This window comes from Hyla sarda, chromosome 9 (genome assembly GCF_029499605.1).
Source record: "Hyla sarda isolate aHylSar1 chromosome 9, aHylSar1.hap1, whole genome shotgun sequence".
In the NCBI taxonomy this organism is placed as follows: Eukaryota; Metazoa; Chordata; class Amphibia; order Anura; family Hylidae; genus Hyla; species Hyla sarda.
In genome coordinates, this window is record NC_079197.1 from 60,045,633 (window position 1) to 60,068,706 (window position 23,074).

Sequence of the window (23,074 nt, forward strand, 5' to 3'; positions counted from 1 at the left end):
TCGGTAAAAATTACACCTTATGTTTATTTTGTAGGTCCATACGATTAAAATGATATCCTACTTATATAGGTTTGATTTTGTCGTACTTCTGGAAAAAATCATAACTACATGCAGGAAAATTAATACGTTTAAAATTGTCATCTTCTGACCCCTATAACTTTTTAATTTTTGCACGTATGGGGTGGTATGAGGGCTAATTTTTTGCGCCGTGATCTGAAGTTTTTAGTCGTGCCATTTTTGCATTGATAGGACTTATAGATCGCTTTTTATTCATTTTTTCATGATATAAAAAGTGACCAAAAATGCACTATTTTAGACTTTGGAATTTTTTTCCGCGTACGCCATTGACCGTGTGCTTTAATTAACAATATATTTTATCGTTAATTTCCACACACGGCAATACCATATATGTTTATTTTTATTTACACTGTTTTTTTTTGTTTTTTTTTTGGGAAAAGTTAAATGATCTTTATTCACTTTTTTTCACTTTTTTTTTGCAGTGTTATAGCTCCCATAGGGACCTATAACACTGCACACACTGATATTTTAAATTGATCACTGGTTTCTCATAGGAAACCAGTAGAGATGAGCGAACTTACAGTAAATTTGATTCATCACAAACTTCTCGGCTTGGCAGTTGAAGACTTTTCCTGCATAAATTAGTTCAGCTTTCAGGTGCTCCGGTGGGCTGGAAAAGGTGGATACAGTCCTAGGAAAGAGTCTCCTAGGACTGTATCCACCTTTTCCAGCCCACGGGAGCACCTGAAAGCTGAACTAATTTATGCAGGAAAAGTCATCAACTGCCGAGCCGAGAAGTTTGTGACGAATCAAATTTACTGTAGGTTCACTCATCTCTAGAAACCAGTGATCGATGATTCTGCCGCTTGACTGCTCATGCCTGGATCTCAGACACTGAGCAGTCATTCGGCGATCGGACAGCGAGGAGGCAGGTAGGGACCTCCTGATGTCCTGTAAGCTGTTCGGGATGCCGCAATTTCGCCGCGGCTATCCCGAACAGCCCACTGAGCTAACCGACATAAAGTTGAACGCCACGTCTAAAGGGTTAATAGCGCGCGGCAAGCGATCAATGCCGCGTGCTATTAGCCACGGGTCCCCGGTCGTTGTTAGAGGCCGAGCACGACCCGCTATGATGCGCCGTGGCCCCGCGTTATAGATCGGGAGCGGACACATGATGTTCCAGTACGTCATGTGTCCTTAACCCCTTAACGACGCAGGACGTATATTTACGTCCTGCGCCGGCTCCCGCGATATGAAGCGGGATCGCGCCCTTATGGGACCTATAACACTGCAAAAAAAAAGTAAAAAAAAAAGTGTTAATAAAGGTCATTTAACCCCTTCCCTAATAAAAGTTTGAATCACCCCCCTTTTCCCATAAAAAAAAATAAGTGTAAAAAAAATAAAAATAAATAAACATATGTGGTATCGCCGCGTGCGTAAATGTCCGAACTATAAAAATATATCATTAATTAAGCCGTACGGTCAATGGCGTACGCGCAAAAAAATTCCAAAGTCCAAAAAAGCGTATTTTGGTAACTTTTTATAACATTAAAAAATGAATAAAAAGTGATCAAAAAGTCAGATCAAAACAAAAATCATACCAATAAAAACTTCAGATCACGGCGCAAAAAATGAGTCCTCATACCGCCCCGTATGTGGAAAAATAAAAAAGTTATAGGGGTCAGAAGATGACATTTTTAAACGTATAAATTTTCCTGCATGTAGTTATGATTTTTTCCAGAAGTGCGACAAAATCAAACCTATATAAGTAGGGTATCATTTTAACCGTATGGACCTACAGAATAATGATAAAGTGTAATTTTTACCGAAATATGCACTGCATAGAAACGGAAGCCCCCAAAAGTTACAAAATGGCGTTTTTTTTTCGATTTTGTCGCACAATGATTTTTTTTTCCGTTTCGCCGTGCATTTTGGGGTAAAATGACTAATGTCACTGCAAAGTAGAATTGGCGACGCAAAAAATAAGCCATAATATGGATTTTTAGGTGGAAAATTGAAATGGTTATGATTTTTAAAAGGTAAGGAGGAAAAAACGAAAGTGCAAAAACGGAAAAACCCTGAGTCCTTAAGGGGTTAAGGAGTTAAGGATGCAGCGGACAATTTTATTTTTACGTTTTCGTTTTTTCCTCCTTGCCTTCAAAAAATCATTACTCTTTTATATTTTCATCCACAGAATAGTATGAGAGCTTCTTTTTTGCACAACCAGTTGTCCGTTGTAATGCCATCACTCACTTTACCATAAAATGTATGGTGCAATCAAAAAAATACTATTTGTGTGGTTGAATTAAAAAGAAAACCGCAATTTTGCTAAGTTTGGAAGGTTTCGTTTTCACACCGTACAATTTATGGTAAAATGACGTGTTCTTTATTCTTTGGGTCAATACGATTAAAATAATATCCATGAAAACATACTTTTCTATTACTGTTGCACTTAAAAAAAGTCGCAAACTTTTTAACCAAATTAGTACGTTTAAAATCCCTTATTTTGAGGACCTATAACTTTTCATTTTTCCGTATAAGCGGCGGTATGAGGGCAAATTTTTTACACCGTGATCTGTACTTTTTATTAATACCATATTTGCTTATATAGAACTTTGAATCCATTTTTTTATAAATATATAAATTAATTAAAATAAAATATTTTTTTAACACTTTTTGGGGGGTGAAATAGGGAAAATGGGACAATTTACGTGTTTATTGGGGAGGGGGTTTTTCACATTTTTTAAACTTTATTTCTTTACTTTTTTTACTTTTATTTTTACACTTTAATAGTCCCCATAGGGGACTATTTATAGCAATTATTTGATTGCTAATACTGTTCAGTTATATGTATAAGATATAGCACTGATCAGCATTATCGGTCATCTTCTGCTCTGGTCTGTGGGAAGGCAGATCAGAGCAGAAGACGCCAGGAAGGCAGCGGAGCCAGGTGAGGGGACCTCTGTCTGCCATGTTAGATGATCGGATCGCCGCGGCAGGGCTGCGGGCGATCCGATCATCCATTTTAATGACCGCGATGCTGCAGATGCCGCGCATGATCCGCCATCGCTCCGATGCTTGCGGTTATGCTTAGGACGTAAATGTACATCCTGGTGAGTTAAGTACCACCTCACATTTACGTCCTGCGTCATTAAGGGGTTAAATGGATGATCGGATCGCCCACAGTGCTGCCGCGGGGATACGATCATCTAGCATGGTGGCCGGAGGTCCCCTCACCTGCCTCCGGCCGTCTCCCGGGGTTTTCTGCTCTGGTCTGACCAGAGCAGAAGATCGCCGATAACACTAATCAGTGCTATGCCCTATGCATAGCACTGAACAGTATTAGCAATCAAGTGATTGCTATAAATAGTCCCCTATGAGGACTATTAAAGTGTAAAAAAAAAAGTTAAAAAAATATGAATAATCCTCTCTCCCAATAAAAATGTAAATCATTAGTTTTTCCGATTTTACCCCCCAAAAAACGTAAAAAAATAAAATAAAAATTAATAAACATATCTGGTATCGCCGCATGCATAAAAGTCCGAACTATAAAAATATATTGTTAATTATCCCGCACAGTGAATGGCATAAACGTAAAAAAAATTTAACAAATAAGAGAATCCAAAATTGTGGCTTTTTTGTAACGTTTTATTCCAAATTTTTTTAATAAAAAATAAATAATAAGTTAGTGATAAAAACTACAGATCACGGCGCAAAATATTAGCCCTCATACTGCCCCATATACGGAACAATTTGTAAGTTATAGGTGGTCAAAATAGGGCAATTTCAAACATACAAATTTTGTTAAAATTGTTTTAGATTTTTTTTTTTTTATAAAAAGGCATATAACATGGGTATCATTTTAATCGTATTGACCCACAGAATAAATAAAACATGTCATTTTTACCGTAAAGTGTACAGTGTGAAAACAATAAATAATATTTTTTTTGGTTGCGCCATACATTCTATGGTAAAATAAGTGATGTCATTACAAGGTAAAATTGGTGACGCAAAAAACAAGCCTTATATGTATCTGTGGATGGAAATATAAAAGAGTTATGCTTTTTAGAAGGCGAAGAGGAAAAAACAAAAATGCTAATATAAAATTGGCCTGGTCCTTAAGGGGTTAAAAATGAAAAAAAAATCTGGTTGCTATGGGCAACTTCCCCACTCTTCCTCTACATGTTTTGGAAAATCTCCCCCTATAAGATATGTTCTATTAAAGTCTATAGAAAGTCTACAGAGCACACTGTTTAAAAAGTCTGTAATTGGAAGGTCGAAATTACCACTGTTTATAATCAGTGTGTTCGCTGATGACTGCTTTTCCTTAGACCTTTACAGAGCACAATATAACATAAAAAATATGGCCATTTTTTTTTCTTATGATTTTGCAATGTGGGAAACCAGCCCCATAGTGGTTCACAAGTGTCCGGACTTCAAGTGAATTTACCAGATCTGCTCTTTTCATGCAACCTATGCATATATTTCTACACATACTTTTGCTTATATTACCTAAAGAAGGACCCTTGAAATGACAAGCATTTCAGAAGCCAATATGTTCCAAAAGAATCTACATGGATGATATCTTTTGGAATATACAGACATCTCTGTAGTCATTGGATGATATTCAGCTTAGATTCCTGTTAACAGACTGGAGATGTCTTCCCTTTTAGTATCTCCTCTTTTTGTTCACCACTAATTGACATGTGACCTCATTATGTTTAAATGGTGTACTGAATGCTTGAAATGGCAATAATGGGAACAGAAAGGGGGTGTGCTGAAGAAGCAGAAAGAGGAGGGCAGAAGGAGGGGGTCTCTCTGTCTCCTTCTGATGTCAGCCTTCCTCCCTCCCTCCCTCTTACAGCTGAAAAATGCTTCGTTTGACGAAATAGACACAAAGGCCGTACTACATAAATCATTTATACGATTTATGTAAATCTACCCAGATATAAGAACGGATATATGAGGGAATCCTCGCAGGTCGTACATGCTTTAGTTAGTAGCACAGCTGGATTTACCTGGAATATTGCCTTTAAAAATGGATTCTTCTATGCAACAGAGGATTCTTATGTGACAGCCACATGAATGCAGGGAGATAGAATACATGACTGGACAGTGATCCCCGGACTTACTATAATTCTCAAATGAGAATCTTCCCATCGACGGAGCCCAGATAACAGTCATCACTACTTGTCACGGCGCGATTGTTAACGAGCACAAGGTTCACGGCGGGATGTGGTAGATTGCAAGAGGCGACAGGTATCCATAGTGGACGACTGTACTCCGCGCCAATAGAGGCAAGCCATTCAGAAATCCTCACACGGGGGTATGTATCAATTTGTATCAGTAATGCATCGTACCAATTCTGTCTTTATCTAGCGATAGGATATCTTACAGCTTATGTGTAGTGTACCGTGCGCTGCTCGCCAGATATCTTCAGTGATGCATTGCATACACGTTCATGGAGATTTACAGCTTTTAGGATGTGCGCGATGCAGGTTGGCTCCATGAAACCAACAATATGCTGATACCTGTTTACAGCCTAATTTTTCTGACCATTATTGTCTGAGTTTTTTCCCTTGCTTTAGAGAATGTGTCATTGGTTATTGTGAATACAGACTGAAGTGCTTAGAAATGTGCGAGTACCTGATTTAAGGCTTATAATTGCGTGTCCTCAACTACAGCCATATCTGGGGTTATAGCTAGGCAACCTCTTATATGTGTATTGTTTGGACAAGGTATTTTTAGCTGTTTAATTTCCCAAAAAATAATTTAAATAGTGCCCCTTCCAAATCGGGGGTCAGAGAGGGGTACTGCCTGAATCCAAGTTTAATTTATAACTTTTTCTCCCTGAAGTTTGGCAGTTTGCAAAGATTTAAACTATATGGCCATTTTTGGATGGATTTCCATTAGGGATATTAGGCTCAATTTTCTCATATGGAAAAGCAATGAAAAAAAATATATATATGTCAATCAAATGAGTTGTCAATGTAGTCGCACAACACTTAAAGGGGCATTCCAGTTTCCTAAAAGTTGTTATATTTTGTTGGAGGTAAAGTCAAAATAAAAAATGAAATGGTACTCACCTACCTTGGTCCACTGCAGCTCCTGTTCAGTCCCCTACTCATCAATGTTTTGTGATACTTCTGACATAAGTCTTCTCAAGGATTTGCTTGCATAACCAATCACTGGCCACAACCTGTCCTGCCTCAGTCAGTGATTGGCTAAGCAGGCAGGTCCTGCTGAGAAGGCATACAGTATCTCAAATACGTGAGTACACCCCTTACAATCTTTTCATGTGACAACACTGAAGAAATGGCTCACTGCTACAACGTAAAGTAGTGAGTGCACAGCCTGTAATTTTGCTGTCCCCTTAAGGCTAAGTTTCCACTTGTTTTTTTTATTTATTATTTTTTTGCAAACATGCCAAATCTGCTTCATGGCGTTTTTTCAGTGAAAAAACGCTGTGGCCAGAATTTAGCTGCAAGTCCATAGAAAAAATGAAAAATGCCTTTTCCACTTGGCGTTTTTCAGTTTGGCATTTTTTTCATCCTTTTTGCGTTTTTTTTCTATCCTTTTTGCGTTTTCCTGCTCGTTGGCAGTTTTTTAAAACAGCAGCATGTTGAGACTATGGCGTTTTTTTTTTCTTTTTTTCACAATTGACTTCTGCCAACCAAAAAAGGGATGGAGATACCCTTTTTTCTTAAATTTTGTAGGGTACCATCACAAAAAAAAAAATAAAAAAATACAGCAGGGATGGAAAAATTTGTATTTAGCGAAATTTATATTTTTTAGAACAACATTTTTATTAATTTTTAAACAGGGACCAATTTATGTAAGTGGGTAGGGACCTAAAAATGTAGCCGACAATATTAAAAGTGGATAAAAGGGCAGTTTAATTGTAAAAACCATTTACATTTTTTATAATTATTTTGTGAAACTTTTTATTAGTAATGTATTTTAATTATGTGTTTAATAAAGTGTATGTATTTGAACTTTTTTTAACCTTTTTTTCTTTCTTTTTAACATTTTTTAACATGCTGAAGTAGTATGAGTAGTAGTACCTGTACTAATAGACAGATCGCCCCAGGTGTCACTTCTGACCAGATGGTGTCAGGCAATCACCGCTCTCAGCGGCATATACAAATCTGTTATGTGAATTTCTATTTACATCACTGGCCGGTCCGGAGTTCATAGAAGAGATGCGGTGCGCTATATAGAGCCGCTCCGCATCTCAGCAATATAAAGGATGACGACAATGGGTGTCAGTAGTGACACCTGGAACGTTCTATCTATTAGTACAGGTACTACACTCCCAGCATGGAACAGTCTGTTCCATGCTGGGAGTAGTAGTAGTGCCTAAATAAAGTAAAAAATAAAGAAAAAAAGTAAGCAAATTAAAAAACACACTTTATAAAAGACATAGTTAAAATATATTACTAATAAAAAGTTTCACAAAATGAATTATAAAAAAATATATTATTTTTACAATAAAATTGCCCCTTTATACATTTTTATTATTGTCGGTTACATTTTTAGGTCCCTGCCCAATTACATAAATTGGTTAAATACAATTCTTTCCATCCCTACTGCATCCTTTTTTTTTTTAGTACCCTACAAAATTCTTTAAAATTCTTCAAAGGGGCCACCATAAATGTAGTTTTCACACAAAGGCAAAAACTCAAGAAAAAATGCCAGAAAAAAATCTCCAAAACGCAGGAAAATTCGTTGGGGGTTTTTCTTGTTTTTTTTGTTTTTTTTTGGCAAGATAAAAATAAAAACAAGTGGAAACTTTCCAAAGTGAGAACACTCCTAAGTGGAAATGTTTAAATTAGCCATTTTCCCTCTCCGGTATCATATGACTAGTTAGGCTATGTTTATTAGAATTCCGCATGGAGAGTCCGCAGAAGCAGAGTTCCATTAATATCAATGGGATTCTGCTGCACCTTGCACACGGCAGAATTTCCCGCTTCCAGAGTCCACAGTATGAATAGAGCGCTGCCAGCCATGGGGTTGGAGTCAGCAGTGGTGAGCTTTCAGTTACCTTCTCTTTTGCCTTACCATCTACAAGACGGCACATTTCTGAGAAGTCCTGACACTGGCATATTCTGCCGGCGCTCTGCAATGTCCGCTCAGAATTTTTCCGTGCGGACATTGCCCATGTGAACAAAGCCTTAGTGTTACTAGTTCTCGAGCATGAATGGAGAGCAGGTGTCTAAACCCCTTAAGGACACAGCCTTGTTGGCCTTAAGGCTAAGTTTTTACTTTATTTTTATTTTCACCTAAAAAAAAAACACCAGCAAAAATGCCAGAAAAACAGCCACAGCTTTTTCCTGCGCTTTGGCAGTTTTTCTGGCGTTTTTTGTGTTGTTTGTTCAACAACCAATTTTGTACCCTGCGGCAGTTTTCGAACTGCCTTCAAGGTACCACTCTGTGGATCGGATGCTGAGCGTACAGAGCGTACAGAGTGTAAGGAGATGAGGAGTGAAGTATTGGATGACTACTCACCTCCCCCTGGCTGTATGGTATACAGGGGTGCATAGTGTACTATACAGGAGCCAGGAATCCTGTCACTATACTGACAGGACTCCCTGCTTCTATAGCCCCTTTGGGCGGTATACAGGATATACAGCTATCTATAAATAGCTGTATATACTGTATACAGAACACAAGGTTCACTTACCTCCCTCGCTCCCAGTGCCTGCCGGGTCAATGTAGCTCCGCCCCCTAGTGATGACATCATTAGGGGCAGAGCTACAGACGGTAGCCACGCTGGTAAGGGTGTGAGGCTCTGTTCACCTTGTACGTTTTGTATAATGTGAACAGACCCTTCTGCTAGTGTCTTCCCAGACTGGGAGACTGTAGCTGTTGACAGCAGCCAGCAGACAGCACCAAAAATGTCCTAACCCATTTTTTGTGTTTCTTTTTTCTTCTCGTTTAAGATCGGTGTAAGCAGAGGATTACGTCGGATTCGGTCGATTACTACGGATGAACTGGATTTTTTATTTTAATAAAATGGTTAGCAAGGGCTGTGGGGGAGTGTTTTTTAAAATAAAATAAATTTTTCCAATGTGTCTTTTTTTTTTTTATTGAATTTTTAGTCTTAGTGACGGAATCCATTACTAAGCCGGGGCTTAGCATTAGCTCCAAAATGAGCTAGCGCTAACCCCCAAATATTACCCCAGTACCTACCGCCACATGGGTTCCGGGAAGAGTCAGTACCAACAGGCCCTGAGCATCAAAAATGGCACTCCTGGGGCTAGGCGGTAACAGGCTGGCATTATTTAGGCTAGGGAGGGCCAGTAGTCCTTGCTCACACTGGTCACATCAGGCTGTTGGTGCTTGGTTGGTATCTGGTTGAGAATGAAAATTCGAGGAACCCTATACGTTTTTTTTTTCAGAAATAAAAAACGCATAGCGTTCCCCATATTTTTATTCTCAGCCAGATACCAATCAAGCAGCAACAGCCTGAAGTTACCAGGGTGGGCGAGGACCATTGTTACTGGCCTTCTTCAGCCTAAATAATGCCAGCCTGTTACAGCCTAGGCCCAGGAGCGCCATTTTTGATGCTCCGGGCCTGTTGGTACCGGCTCTTCCGGGTACCCTTGTGGCGGTGGGTACTGGGGTAATATATGGGGGTTAGCGCTAGCTGTTTTTGGGGATAATGCTAAGGCCCTGCTTAGTAATGGATTCCTTCAATAAGACGGCTTCCACTACTGAGCCTAAAAATTCAATTAAAGAAAAAAAAAACACGACACATTGTAAAACTTATTTTATTTTAAAAAACACTCCCCCACAGCCCTCGTTAACTATTTTATTAAAATAAAAAAATCCAGTTAATTTGCAGTAATCCATCGAATCCACCGTAATCCTCTGCATACACGAATCTGAAACGAGAAGAAAAAAGAAACACAAAAAATAGGTTAGGACATTTTTGGCACTCTCTGTTGGGAAGAGCGCCCATAGTGCACTGTCTTCCCAAACAGACCCTCCAATTGTTTTAAAACTACAACTCCCAGCATGCCCAGACAGCCTTTGGTTGTCTGGGCATGCTGGCAGTTGTAGTTTAGAAACAGCTGGAGTCTCCCTGTCTGGGAAGACCCTGGCAGAAGGGTCTGTTCACATTATACAAAACGTACAATGTGAACAGAGCCTCAAACCCATACCACCCAATGATGTCATCACTAGGAGGTGGAGCTACACAGACCCCGTAGGCACAGGGAGCGAGGGAGGTAAGTGGTCCTCGTGTTCTGTATACAGTATATACAGCTATCTATAGCTGTATATCCTGTATACCGCCCAAAGGGTTAACCTACACTGTCCAGCAGTGTAAGTTAACTCTTTCCTTGCTGGGCTGGTGCATAGCGCTCAGCTCAGTGAAGGGTTAAGTGAACCAGCAATGTATATACTGTATACACATTGCATGCTCTCTGTTAGTTCTTGCTGGGCAGTAGTTTAGTAGTTTACAATGTATATCTACTGCTCAACATCAGCTGTTCTCCCGGCTCTGTAGCCACGAGTACAGCTGAAGACCCAATCTGTGCAGGGACATTTTCCAGCACAGCATGCTGCGCTGGAAAATGCTGTATGGCTGCGGAGGGAAGTCGGGATGGTATGCATCACTCCTTCTCTCCAAGGATGCGGAAACTATAGTGTTTTTGCTTAAAGGAGATGTCCGGCAAAGACTTTTTCTATTCCGTCCTGCCCAGGCTGCAAAAAAAGACAAAACAAACTTTCACTTACATCCATATGTTCTCCCGGAGCTCCGCAACAGCAGATTGGTCAGCCGGGCTGTTTACTTCCTACTTCCTTTAGCCCGGTACGTCGCCCGGCGCTTCAGCCTATCACCGGCCGCAGCGATGTCCCGCCTCGGCTGGTGATAGGCTGAAGCGCTGTGTGACGTACCGGGCTAAAGGTAAAAGCCGGTCGACCGATCAGCTGTTGTAGAGCTCTGGGAGAATATAATCTCAGCATTGCTGTGATTTGGAAAAACTGCCAGATTGCTGCAAAACGCTGTGGTCAGGGGAAAAAACGCCAAGCCCAAAAATGCATCCAATTGTTTTTTTGTAATTACCTCACTCATTTTATCATAAAATGTGTGGCGAAACCAAAAATATATTATTTGTGTGGGGAAGTTGAAAAGAAAATTTAGCTAATTTTGGAAGGTTTTGTTTTCACGCTGTACACTTAACGCTAAAAATTATGTTTTCTTTGAGTCAATACAATACACACAATACCCATGTTTGCATACTTTTCTATTATTGCACTGCTTCGAGCATCGAGCCACAGATCGAACAGCAAGGAGGCACACAAGGATCCTCCCGCCATCCTCTCAGCTGATCGGGACATTGTGGTTTTACAGCGATTGTCCCGATCAGCACTGCTGAGCTGCTGAGATCCTTTTAGTTTAGTTTTAGATGCCGCAATCAACTTTGGGGGGGGAGACCTAAGGGGGGGGGGGTACTGTTACGCCGAGCGCTCCGGGTCCCTGCTCCTCCCTGGAGCGCTTGCGGCGTTCCTCTCTCTGCAGCGCCCCGGTCAGACCCGCTGACCGGGAGCGCTGCACTGACACTGCCGACGGGGATGCGATTCGCATAGCGAGCTTACCTGTCCCGGTCCCCGGCTGTCACGTCCTGGCGCGCGCGGCTCCGCTCCCTAGGGCGCGCGCGCGCCAGCTCTCTAAGATTTAAAGGGCCAATGCACCAATGATTGGTGCCTGGCCCAATCAGTGTCATTAGCTCCCACCTGCTCCACGCCTTTATAACCTCACTTCCCCTTCCCAGCATTGCCGGATCTTGTTGCCCTTGTGCCTAGTGAAAGCGTTTCCTGTGATTGCCTTACCAGTGTTTCCAGACCTTCTGCCGTTACCATTGACTACAAACCTTGCCGCCTGCCCTGACCTTCTGCTACGTCTGACCTCGCCTCTGTCTAGTGGATACGACCTGGTTGCTACCGCCGCAGCATGACCATCCCGCTTTGCGGCGGGCTCTGGTGAATACCAGTAGCAGCTTAGACCCGGTCCATCGGTACGGTCCACGCCAATCCCTCGCTGACACAGAGGATCCACATCCAGCCTGCCAAATCCTTCCTTGTCGTCGTACTCCAACAAATCCGATGTAGTCCACGGGATACCCCACAAGAAATGGGTTAGTACATTTTTGGCCTATAATGCAATGTCTTCCCAAACAGGGAGCCTCCAATTGCTGGCAAAACTACAAATCTTAGTATGCTCTGAAAGCCTTTGGTTGTCCAGGCATGCTGGGAGTTGTAGTTTAGAAAATGCTGGAGTTTATGCCTGAGACACTATCAGAAGGGTCTGTTCACATTTAGCAAAATGTATAATAGGAACCGAGCCTTACACTTACCACCCCTTGGCTCGCGGCTGTAGCTCCATCTCTAATGATGTCATCACTAGGGGTGGAGCAACACTGTCCTGGCCGGAGCTGAAGTCAGGATGAGGCAAGTTGAGATTGGCTTCTGTATACAGTATATAGAGCTATCTATAGATGGTTGGATATACTGTATAGCCCAAAGGGTTAACAACCAGCACCAGGGATGGACTGCCCATCGGGCACACCGGGCATTTTCCAGGTCAGCCGGGCTGTCCTCAGAGCTGGCCTGTCCAGGACAAATTTAACTTTAAGTGCATTTTACAGATGCCCTTATAGTTAAATGCAGAGCCATTGGCTCCTTGCCCTGTCAATCACTCCTATGGCTGCCCGCGATTTGGATAGGAGATAAGATGTCTGGGGGCGGAGTACCCCTTTAACGACATGCAGCGTAAATTTACGGTGCTGCAGTGAGTAACTTCGCACACATTGCCATACATTTACTGTGCGGAGAGTGCAGCTCCTGAGCTAGCATCATTGCCGCACAGTAAATGTATGGCACTGTACACTGTCAGCAATCGTGCTGATCTCTGCCATTAACCCTTTAGATGGCGTGATCAATACAGATCATGGCACCTGCGGCAATGCGCCACTTTAAATGGCTGATCTGATCGCCCGCGACACGTCTGCGGGGACCAGATCAGCCAAGATGAAAGATGGAGGTCCCCTCACCTGCCTCCAATGCTCTCTCCCAGGGTATTCTGCTCTGATCTGCCTTCCAGCATACCAGAGCAGAATATTGCCAATAATAATGATCAGTGTTATGCCTATGCATAGCACTGAACAGTATTAGCAATCTGATGATTGCTATAATCACCTATGGGGACATAAAAAGTGTAAAATAAATGTAAAAAAAATGTAAAAAAGAAAGTAATTTTTTTTTAAAGCCCCACCCCTAATAAAAATGTTAATCACCTTTTTTCCCCATTTTAGTAAAAAAGCACAAAAATTATAACTAATAAAAATATTTGGTATTGACACATGCTAAAAGTCCAAACTATAAAAATATAATGTTAATGATCCCGTACGGTGAACGGCGTAAACGTAAAAATAAAAGTCCCAAATTTCTGCTTTTTGGTCACATCACATTGCAATTTTTTTTTTATAAAAAGCTATCAAAAAGTCACATATACAAAAAAGTGGTACTTAAAACCTACAGATCATGGCACAAAAATTGAGCCCTCACATTTCCCAGTGTACTGAAAAATGAGAAAGTTAGAGGTGGTCAAAATAGGGCAAATTTAAATGTACTGATTTTGTAAAATATTTTTTTAAAGCAGTACAATAATATAAAAGTATGTAACATGGCACTTAACTCACTGAGGATATGAAAAAAGGAATTGCTTATCTACATAAAGATAACATACTGTAGGCTATAAAAAGATTGCCAAGACCCTGAAACTGAGCTGCAGGACTGTGGGCAAAACCATACAGTGGTTTCACAGGACAGGTTCAACACAGTACCTGAGTGTTAAGTGCGTGTGCTCAGCATCATATCCAGAGGTTGTCTTTGGGGAAAAATATAAACGTGTTCGATTCAGATGATGTCAAGTGTGTGTGTCCGCAAACTAGGTGAAGAGTGTGTCTTGCCTACAGTCAAGCATGGTTGTCGGAGTGTTATGGTCTGGGCCTGTATGAGTGCTGCTAGCACTAGGAAGCTATAGTTCATTAAGGGAACCATGAATGCCATCATGTACATTGATACAATCATGACCGTAAATGTTGGCACCTCTGAAATTTTTCTAGAAAATGAAGTATTTCTCACAGAAAAGGTTTGCAGTAACACATGTTTTGCTATACACATGTTTATTCACTTTGTGTGTATTGGAACTAAACCAAAAAAGGGAGGAAAAAAAGCAAATTGGACATAATGTCACACCAAACTCCAAACCAAAATTATTGGCACCCTTTCAAAATTGAGGAAAAATAAGATTGTTTCAAGCATGTTTTGCTCCTTTAGCCCCTTGGCGACCAAGCCCATTTTGACCCTAAGGACCAGAAAATTTTTTGCAATTCTGACCACTGTCACTTTAAACATTAACCCCTTAAGGACCAAGGACGTACCGGTACGTCCTTGGTCCTGCTCTCCTGATATAACGCAGGGTTACAGGGTAACCCCGCATCATATCACGGCGGGCCCGGCGTCATAGTGAAGCGCGATCGGCGCTGCGCGCTATTAACCCTTTAGCCGCGCGCTCAGAGCTGAGCCGCGGGGCTAAAACCAAAAGTGAAAGCTGCCGGTTAACTCAGCGGGCTGTTCGTTATAGCCATAGCGAAATAGCGGCATCCCGAATAGCTTACCGTACAGCGGGAGGGCCCCTACCTGCCTCCTCGCTGTCCGATCGCTGAATGACTGCTCAGTTCCTGAGAACCAGGCATGAGCAGTCATGCCGCAGAATCGTCGATCACTGGTTTCCTATGAGAAACCAGTGATCAATGATGAAGATCAGTGTGTGCAGTGTTATAGGTCCCTATGGGACCTATAACACTGCAAAAAAAAAGTGAAAAAAAAAAAAGTGAATAAAGATCATTTAACTCCTCCCCTATTAAAAGTTTGAATCACCCCCCTTTTCCCATAAAAAAAAACACAGTGTAAATAAAAATAAACATATATGGTATCACCGCATGCGTAAATGTCCGAATTATAAAAATATATCATTAATTAAACCGCTCGGTCAATGGGGTGCACGCAAAAGAATTCCAAAGTCCAAAATAGTTCATTTTTGGTCACTTTTTATATCATTTAAAAATGAATAAAAAGCGATCAATAAGTTCTATCAATGCAAAAATGGTACCGTTAAAAACTTCAGATCACGGCGCAAAAAATGAGCCCTCATACCGCCCCATATACGGAAAAATAAAAAAGTTATAGGGGTCAGAAGATGACAATTTTAAACGTATAAATTTTCCTGCATGTAGTTATGATTTTTTCCAGAAGTCCGACAAAATCAAACCTATATAAGTAGGGTATAATTTTAATCGTATAGACCTACAGAATAAAGATAAGCTGTCATTTTAACCGAAAAATGTACTACGTAGAAACGGAAGCCCCCAAAAGTTACAAAATGGCGTTTTTTTTTTTTTCAATTTTGTCGCACAATGATTTTTTTTTTCATTTCACTGTAGATTTTTGGGCAAAATGACTGAAGTCATTACAAAGTAGAATTGGTGGCGCAAAACATAAGCCATCATATGGATTTTTAGGTGCAAAATTGAAGGAGTTATTATTTTTTAAAGGCAAGGAGCAAAAAACGAAAATGCAAAAACCGAAAAAAAAACGGTCCTTAAGGGGTTAATAACTCTGGGATGCTTGTACTTATGAATTTGATTCAGAGATTGTTTTTTCGTGACATATTCTACTTTATGTTAGTGGTAAATTTTCATCTATACTTTAATACTAAAAATTTGAAAATTTAGCATTTGTATAACTTTGAAGCTTTCTGCTTGTAAGGAAAATAGACATACCAAATAAATTATATGTTGATTCACATATACAATATGCTTCTATATGTTGGCATCATTAAGTTGACATGTTTTTACTTTTTGAAGACATTAGAGGGCTTCAAAGCTCAGCAGCAATTTTCCAATTTTTCAAGTAAATTTCAAAATCTGAATTTTTCAGGGACCAGTTCAGTTTTGAAGTGAATTTGAGGGTCTTTGTGTTAGAAATACCTTATAATGGACCCATTATGAAAACTGCACCCCTCAACGTATTCAAAATGACATTCAGAAAGTTTGTTAACCCTTTAGGTGTTTCACAGGAATAGCAGCAAAGTGGAGGCGAAAATTCAAAATCTTCATTTTTTACACTAACATGTTGTTGTAGACCCATATTTTTTATTATTACAAGGGGTAAAAAGGAGAAAAAACACCCCAAAATGTGTAACCCAAGTTCTCTCGAGTAAGGAAATACCTCATATGTGGATTTAAAGTACTTTGTTGGTGCACTAGAGGGCTCAGAAGAGAAGGAGTGACAATGGGATTTTGGAGAGCGAATTTAGCTGAAATGGTTTTTGGGGGGCATGTCGCAATTAGGAAGCCCTTACGGTGCCAGAACAGGGAAAAACACCCCACATGGCATACTATTTGGGAAACTACACCCCTCAAGGAACATAACAAAGAATATAGTGATCCTTAACACCCCACAGGTGTTTGACGACTTTTTGTTGAAGTTGGACGTGAAAATGAAAAATTTTAATATTTTTTTACTTAAATGCTGATTTCCAATAATAGGTGAAAATGTCCCCAAAAATTTGAAACCCCATTTCTCTCAAGTAAGGAAATACCTCATATGTGGATGTAAAGTGATCTGCGGGTGCACTATAGGGCTCAGAAGTGAAGGAGCGACATTGGGTTTTTGGAAAGCGAATTTTGTTGAAATGGTTTTTGGGGGACATGTCAAATTTAGGAAACCCCCATGGTGCCAGAACAGCAAAAAACACCCCACATGGCACACTATTTGGGAAACTACCCCCTCAAGGAACGTAACAAGGGGTGTATTTACACCCCACTGCGATTGATAGATCTTTGTAACAGTGGGCTGTGCAAATGAAAAATTACATTCTTCATTTTCACAGACCACTGTTTCAAAAATCTGTCAGTCACCTGTGGGGTGTTAAGGCTCACGATATCCCTTATTACATTACGTGAGGGGTGTAGTTTCCAAAATTGGGTCACATGTGGGTATTTATTTATTTTGCGTTTCTGTCAGAACCCCTGTAACCAGTCCCCCCTGTTCAAATCACCAGTTTAGGTTTTCATAAGGGGTTTTCATAATTACCTTTTCATAAGGGGTAAAAGGAGAAAAAGCCCCCAAAAATTTGTAGGGCAATTTCTCCCAAGTACGGAGATACCCCATATGTGGCCCTAAACTGTTGTCTTGAAATACGACAGGGCTCTGAAGTGAGAGAGCGCCATGTGCATTTGAGGCCTAAATTAGGGATTTTCATAGGGGTGCACCCTGATGCAATTGTTACACTTGCCTTCTCCACCAAAAATACTGTACGTCAGTTTTCCCCAAACAGGGTGCCTCCAGCTGTTGCAAAACTACCAACATGCCTGGACAGTCAATGGCTGTCCGGCAATGCTGGGAGTTGTTATTTTGCAACAGCTGGAGGCTCTGTTTCGGAAAAACTGGTGTACAAGATTTTTTTTATTTTTGTTGGGGGGGGGGCACAGTGTAAGGGTGTAGTGTATATGTAGTGTTTCACTCTTTATTTAGGGTTAGTGTAATATAGTGTTTTTAGGGTACATTCACACAGGCAGAGATTTACAGTGAGGAAACTTGCTGTAAACCCCCGCCCATGTGAATGTACCCTGTACCATGCATGCTGGGAGTTGTAGTTGTGCAACAGCTGGAGGCACACTGGTTGGGATTGGGAAACACTGACTTAGGTAACAGACTACCGCAGTGTTTCCGCACCACTCTCTGTTTCCTAACTCAGTGTTTCCTAACCCATGTGCCTCCAGCTGTTGCAAAACTACAACTCCCAGCATGCATGGTCTGTCAGCGCGTGCTGAGAGTTATAGTTTTGCAACAGCAGGAGGCACACAGGTTGAGAAACACTGAGTTAGGAAACAGACAATGTTTCCCAACTAGTGCGCCTCCAGTTGTTGCAATACTACAACTCCCAGCATGCCCAGACAGCCAAAGGACATGTTGGGAGTTGCACTTATGCAACAACTGGAGGAGAACAGTTTGGAGACCACTGTGTAGTGGTCTTCAAACTGTAGCCCTACAGATGTTGCAAGACTTCAACTCCAAGCATGCCCAGACTGCCCAGGCATGCTGGGAGTTGTAGTTCGGCAACATCTGAAGGGCCAAATGTTGCCGAACTACAACTTCCAGCATGCCTGGACAGTCTCAGCATGCTTTGGATTGAAATCTGGAGCACTACAGTTTGGACACAACTGTATAGTGCCCTTCTGCTGGCACAGAGACATAAAAAAGCAAGACTACATTTTGCCAAAATGAACTTGAGTAAGCCAAAATCCTTTTGGAAAAACATCTTGTGGACAGATGAGATCAAGATAGAGCTTTGTGGTAAAGCACATCATTCTACTGTTTACTGAAAAACGGAATGAGGCCTACAAAGAAAAGAACACAGTACCTACCGTGAAATATGGTGGAGGCTCAATGATGTTTTGGGGTTGTTTTGCTGCCTCTGGCACTGAGTGTCTTGAATGTGTGCAGGGCATCCTGAAATCTGAGGATTACCAACAGATTTTGGGTCGCACTGTACAGCCCTGTGTCAGAAAGCTGGGTTTGTGTCCGAGATCTTGGGTCTTCCAGCAGGACAATTACCCCATACATCAAAAAGCACCCAGAAATAGATGGAAATGTGGTGTCCCAGTACAGAACATAGTACTATGTTCATTTATTGTCTGTGTCAGTATGTATCAAGTTGTACAGATTGTATAAAATGTTGGTCATGTGTCTTGTAATTACATGATAAACCCAGAGTTCCAAGGCCACAGGTACCCCAGGCAACCAGCTACTAATGGGCTTTAGTCCAGCCCCCTAGTATATAAGGGGCTGTAGTCTGTATTCTCACTCTCTCTGGCGTCACGAACATTAGTGGTTAACAACATCTTGTCCCGGGGGTTAATACCATCCGACCCCACCACTCACTGCAACACCCCGTGGTCACCACATACTATTTTGGCATCACACGAACAGGATACAGGTGTGTGCCTTTAACTATTCAACCACCAGGCCACCCGCAACAAGAAAACATGTGTATACCATTATTGCAAGAGCCACTAGTCCTCCCTTTTTCATAACTGTAATTATAGAGTTGTCCGGAGCTGTTGCAAGCTGCGACAAGAATTGCGCCCACCAGTGTATGGGACATTGTTAGTGAAATTGTGCTTTGCCAGGGCGCTAGCAAAAGTAAGGGAGGAGGTGAAGAATACTGTGTTGTTGCCAAAGTACCTGCAAGGGTTAAAAGTCAATCCCGGGCCTTCCCGCGCGCTTGAGTGGTCGCAGCTCTGCCCTGCTGGTTCTTCGCAGTCACGCCTCCTTGGCCAGCCAAAAGAAATGAAAAGTTTCTCCTGTGTTGCAATGGGGAAGAATTTCTTAACCGTACCCAACCGGAAGCCCTCTAGGCGCAGCAAGACGTGTACCAGACCACCCCTGTGCAGATTCTTCAGAAGCCATCAGAAGGTACCAGGGAGCACAGCATACTTCTGGGGACTCCAGAAGTAGGTCACCCAAGCCACTGCAGCACATTGCAAGAATTCTTAAAGGGCCAGCCTACCCTAATCATCCTACGGCGACAACACACTCAAACAAGACTACAAGACCAGCGCACTCTAACCTTCTGGCAGCGATAGCAAACCTAAACAAGTCTGCAGGTCTGCGCACTCAAAATTTTCTTAAAGGTCCAGCACTCCCCAAATTTCTTTAAAGCGACAGCGCATCCGATCAAGCCTACAAGATGTCAGCACCCAGCTCTCCTGGTCCAGAGGGCGAAGGTGCTCCTGCGACTCCAGCAGTGTTTTTTTTTAGAAGGGTTTTGCTAGGAGGGTTTGCAGTTTGCTAGGAGTGTTCTACCCTCTCCACCTCCAGTCCAGCGCAACAGTCTAGGGGCTCCTGTTGCTTCACCAGTCTTCTTGGGGAACCCTGTTCTCCCCACTTATAATGGGGACCCCTTCACTTTGCGAGATCTCAAGGAGAAGATACAGAGTCTTTTTGTTTTCTATTCTTTTCCCCCTAATCAGCAGGTGCAGTTGCTTACTGGACAGCTACAAGGATCAGCACTGGAAGAAGTCCGCACCTGGCCAGCCTCCGAGAAGGCAACAGTGGAGCAGATCTTTGAGGGACTGTACCAAGTGTTCGAGTCTCACTCCCCATGTGAGGTACGCCTCCGCCTATGATGGCAGAGATGGCAGAAACCAGATGAGACTCTCTGGGCCTATGGTGTAGCTTTGCAAAATGCCTTAGAAATTGTACAGAGATTAGATGGTATCACGCCCGAGCAGGGTAACAAAGTGCTAATGAACAGATTTATAGATGGGGCGCAAAACAAGTGGGACAAAGCCCAGCTTAGAATGCTAGCAGTGCAAAATCCTAGTTTGTCTTTTCCTGCTTTCAAGAGACTAGACATACAAGTTATTGAGTCAGGGTCCGAGGCCGAAGAAGTTAGCGCCTCCTCCTCTGAGACACTGGGAGCATCTGCTAGGTCAGCGCCACCATCACCACCAGCTACTGTATCATTATCACCTGCTCCACCAATTCCTGCGGCCTCAGACTTGCAAAGTGTAAGGCAGGACATTGATCAGTTGACCAAGGCCGTTAAAGAATTTGATAGCCGGACCAGTCCACCAAGCCGAGAGACACCTCCACTTAGAAAACCTGCCCTTGCTCCCGTCCTGCTAATCCACCTAATTTCCCTTCTAACAGACCTCCAGGGACTCAGAGGCCCTTCTGTAGCCACTGCAATAAAACTGGACATTGGAGAACCCAGTGTTGGGCTTTAAACATGAATCCCCTGAGTTTGAGGACCGGCCCTCAGGAGCATCGTCACCAGGTCCAGATTCAACATACACCAAGTCAGGACTTTCCCTTTATGTCGCCCCATGCCCCTATGTAAAGGTTGTTGTGGAAGGGATACAGCTAGAGGCCCTAATTGATACGGGTTCCCACGTGTCTAAAATACCTAAAGATGTCTTCTATAAATACTGGGGGTCCTGAGTTATTATGTGAACCTGATGATGACGACTTTAAAGTGATAGCAGGGAATGGGAAACCAGTACCCAGGCATGGGTACTGGGAGCCAACCATTCAAGTGGGAGAGTTTGTCCTCAGAGGACAAGGAGTAATTGTGACTATGTACTCGATAAGGGGGCGGCAGAGTTCAAACTAGGCATGAACATTATGAGTCACTGTTTTGATGAAATAGGATATTTGCATGCCTCTCTCCCTCACATATCACCTTCAGGCCGGCAGGCTGCGCAACACCACTTGAAGACTCTTCAAGCAGAGCAAAAGTTCATCAACTGCCAGGGAGAGATCTGTCGAGTAAGGATTCAGGACATCCTGTCAGTAGTCTTACAGCCTCATACAGAAACCATCATCTGGTGCCGTGCCCGACCTGGGGTTAAGAACCAAGATTACCAAGCATTGCTAGTGCCGATACAGCTGGAAGACTACCCTTTAGTCCGAGCGGCGAGAAGCCTGGTTACTGTCTCCAATGGGAAAGTCCCGGTCCGTGTGGTCAACCTATCTGACGCTGCCACCATGCTGCCGAAGTATACTCCTGTTGCTCAATTGTATCATATTGGGCCAAAGGATATCCTCACCAGGATGCAGGTGGCCCGACAGCGGACAGCCCAGACAGCTCATGGACCTAACACCAGTCATCCTGAACCATGGTGGACCCATGGTGGAGACGAGAGCACCCCAAGAGAACAGGTGGGTGGAGTAATTCAAGTGGCCAAACAGTACCAGGAGGCCTTCAGCAAGCACCCCAACAATTTTGGCCAGACTACTATGATACAGCACCAGATCCTGACAGGCGAAAGTCCCCCAATTAAGGAGAGACACTGCCCGGTGGCCCCGGTATGTACCAGACGGTCAAGAAAATGTTGACTGAAATGAAGGAGGCTGACATCATCCAGGAGAGTCAGAGTCCCTGGGCCACTCCCTATGTCCTTGTTAAGAAGAAACATGGAACTATACGTTTCTGCGTGGACTATCTGAAATCGAATAACGTCACGCATAAAGATGCCTACCATCTACCCCGGATTGAAGAGTCTTTAACTGCTTTGGGATCAGCCGCATACTTCTCTACATTGGATTTGACCAGTGGATATTGGCTGATGGCTGAAGAGGACCAGGAGAAGATGGCTTTCTTGACTCTAATGATGTTATTTGAATTCAAGAGTATGCCCTTTGGGCTATTCAACGCTCCTGCTACTTTCCAATGCCTGACAGAGTGATGCCTAGGACATCTAAACTTCCAAAGCGTGCTGTTATATCTGGATGATGTTATCGTCCATTCCAAGACTTATCAGGAGCATCTTGACCACTTGACAGAGGTATTCCAAGTCTTGATCCGTCATGGATTGAAGATTAAGCCCTCTAAATTTCATTTGTTGAAGCCACAGGTCCACTACCTAGGACATGTCGTCAGCTCAGAGGAGGTTCAACCTGACCCGGAAAAAGTGAGTGTTGTCAAGGATTGGCCTACTCCACGTACAGTAAAGGACGTTAGGAGCTTCCTGGGATTTGCCGGCTACTAACGCCACTTCATTCTCCACTTCGCACAGATTGCTGGACCCCTTCCAGCTCTCCTCCGGGGTACCACAAAGGAAAACTATAACGGAAGACTACCTATCAAGTGGGCCGAAGAGCAGGAAACAGCGTTCCAAGCTCTTAAGTATTTGTTAACCGAACCACCTATCCTGGCGTATCTTGATTATGGTCAGCCTTTCAGACTGTATACTGACGTCAGCTTTGAAGGCCTGGATGCTGTCCTCAGGTTCAAGAAGGTAGAGAAAGGGTGATAGCCTATGCCAGCAGACATCTACAAAGGGCAGAGAAGAACAACTCCAATTAAAGTTCCTTCAAGTTGGAGCTCCTCGCTTTGGTCTGGGCAGTGACCGAGAAGTTCAAGGACTATCTAGCAGCTACCCCTTTCACCGTCTTCATGGACAACAATCCA

At 42.5% G+C, this 23,074-nt stretch overlaps 1 protein-coding gene across 4 annotated transcripts in view; it reads left to right on the top strand.

Annotated features, from left to right (window-relative positions):
- The first annotated feature begins 4,855 nt into the window (after nucleotides 1-4,855).
- The window catches only part of LOC130291604 (ras-related GTP-binding protein A), a 1,042,086-nt gene continuing 1,023,867 nt past the window's right edge, over nucleotides 4,856-23,074 (top strand). For 2 of the 4 annotated variants that reach the window (XM_056540557.1, XM_056540558.1), the window contains exon 1: nucleotides 4,865-5,344. The gene's annotated coding sequence lies outside the window, so the exon portion shown is untranslated. Of the gene's footprint in view, nucleotides 5,345-23,074 lie in introns of all 4 variants that reach the window. The other 2 variants (XR_008847980.1, XM_056540559.1) reach the window with 2 other exon arrangements.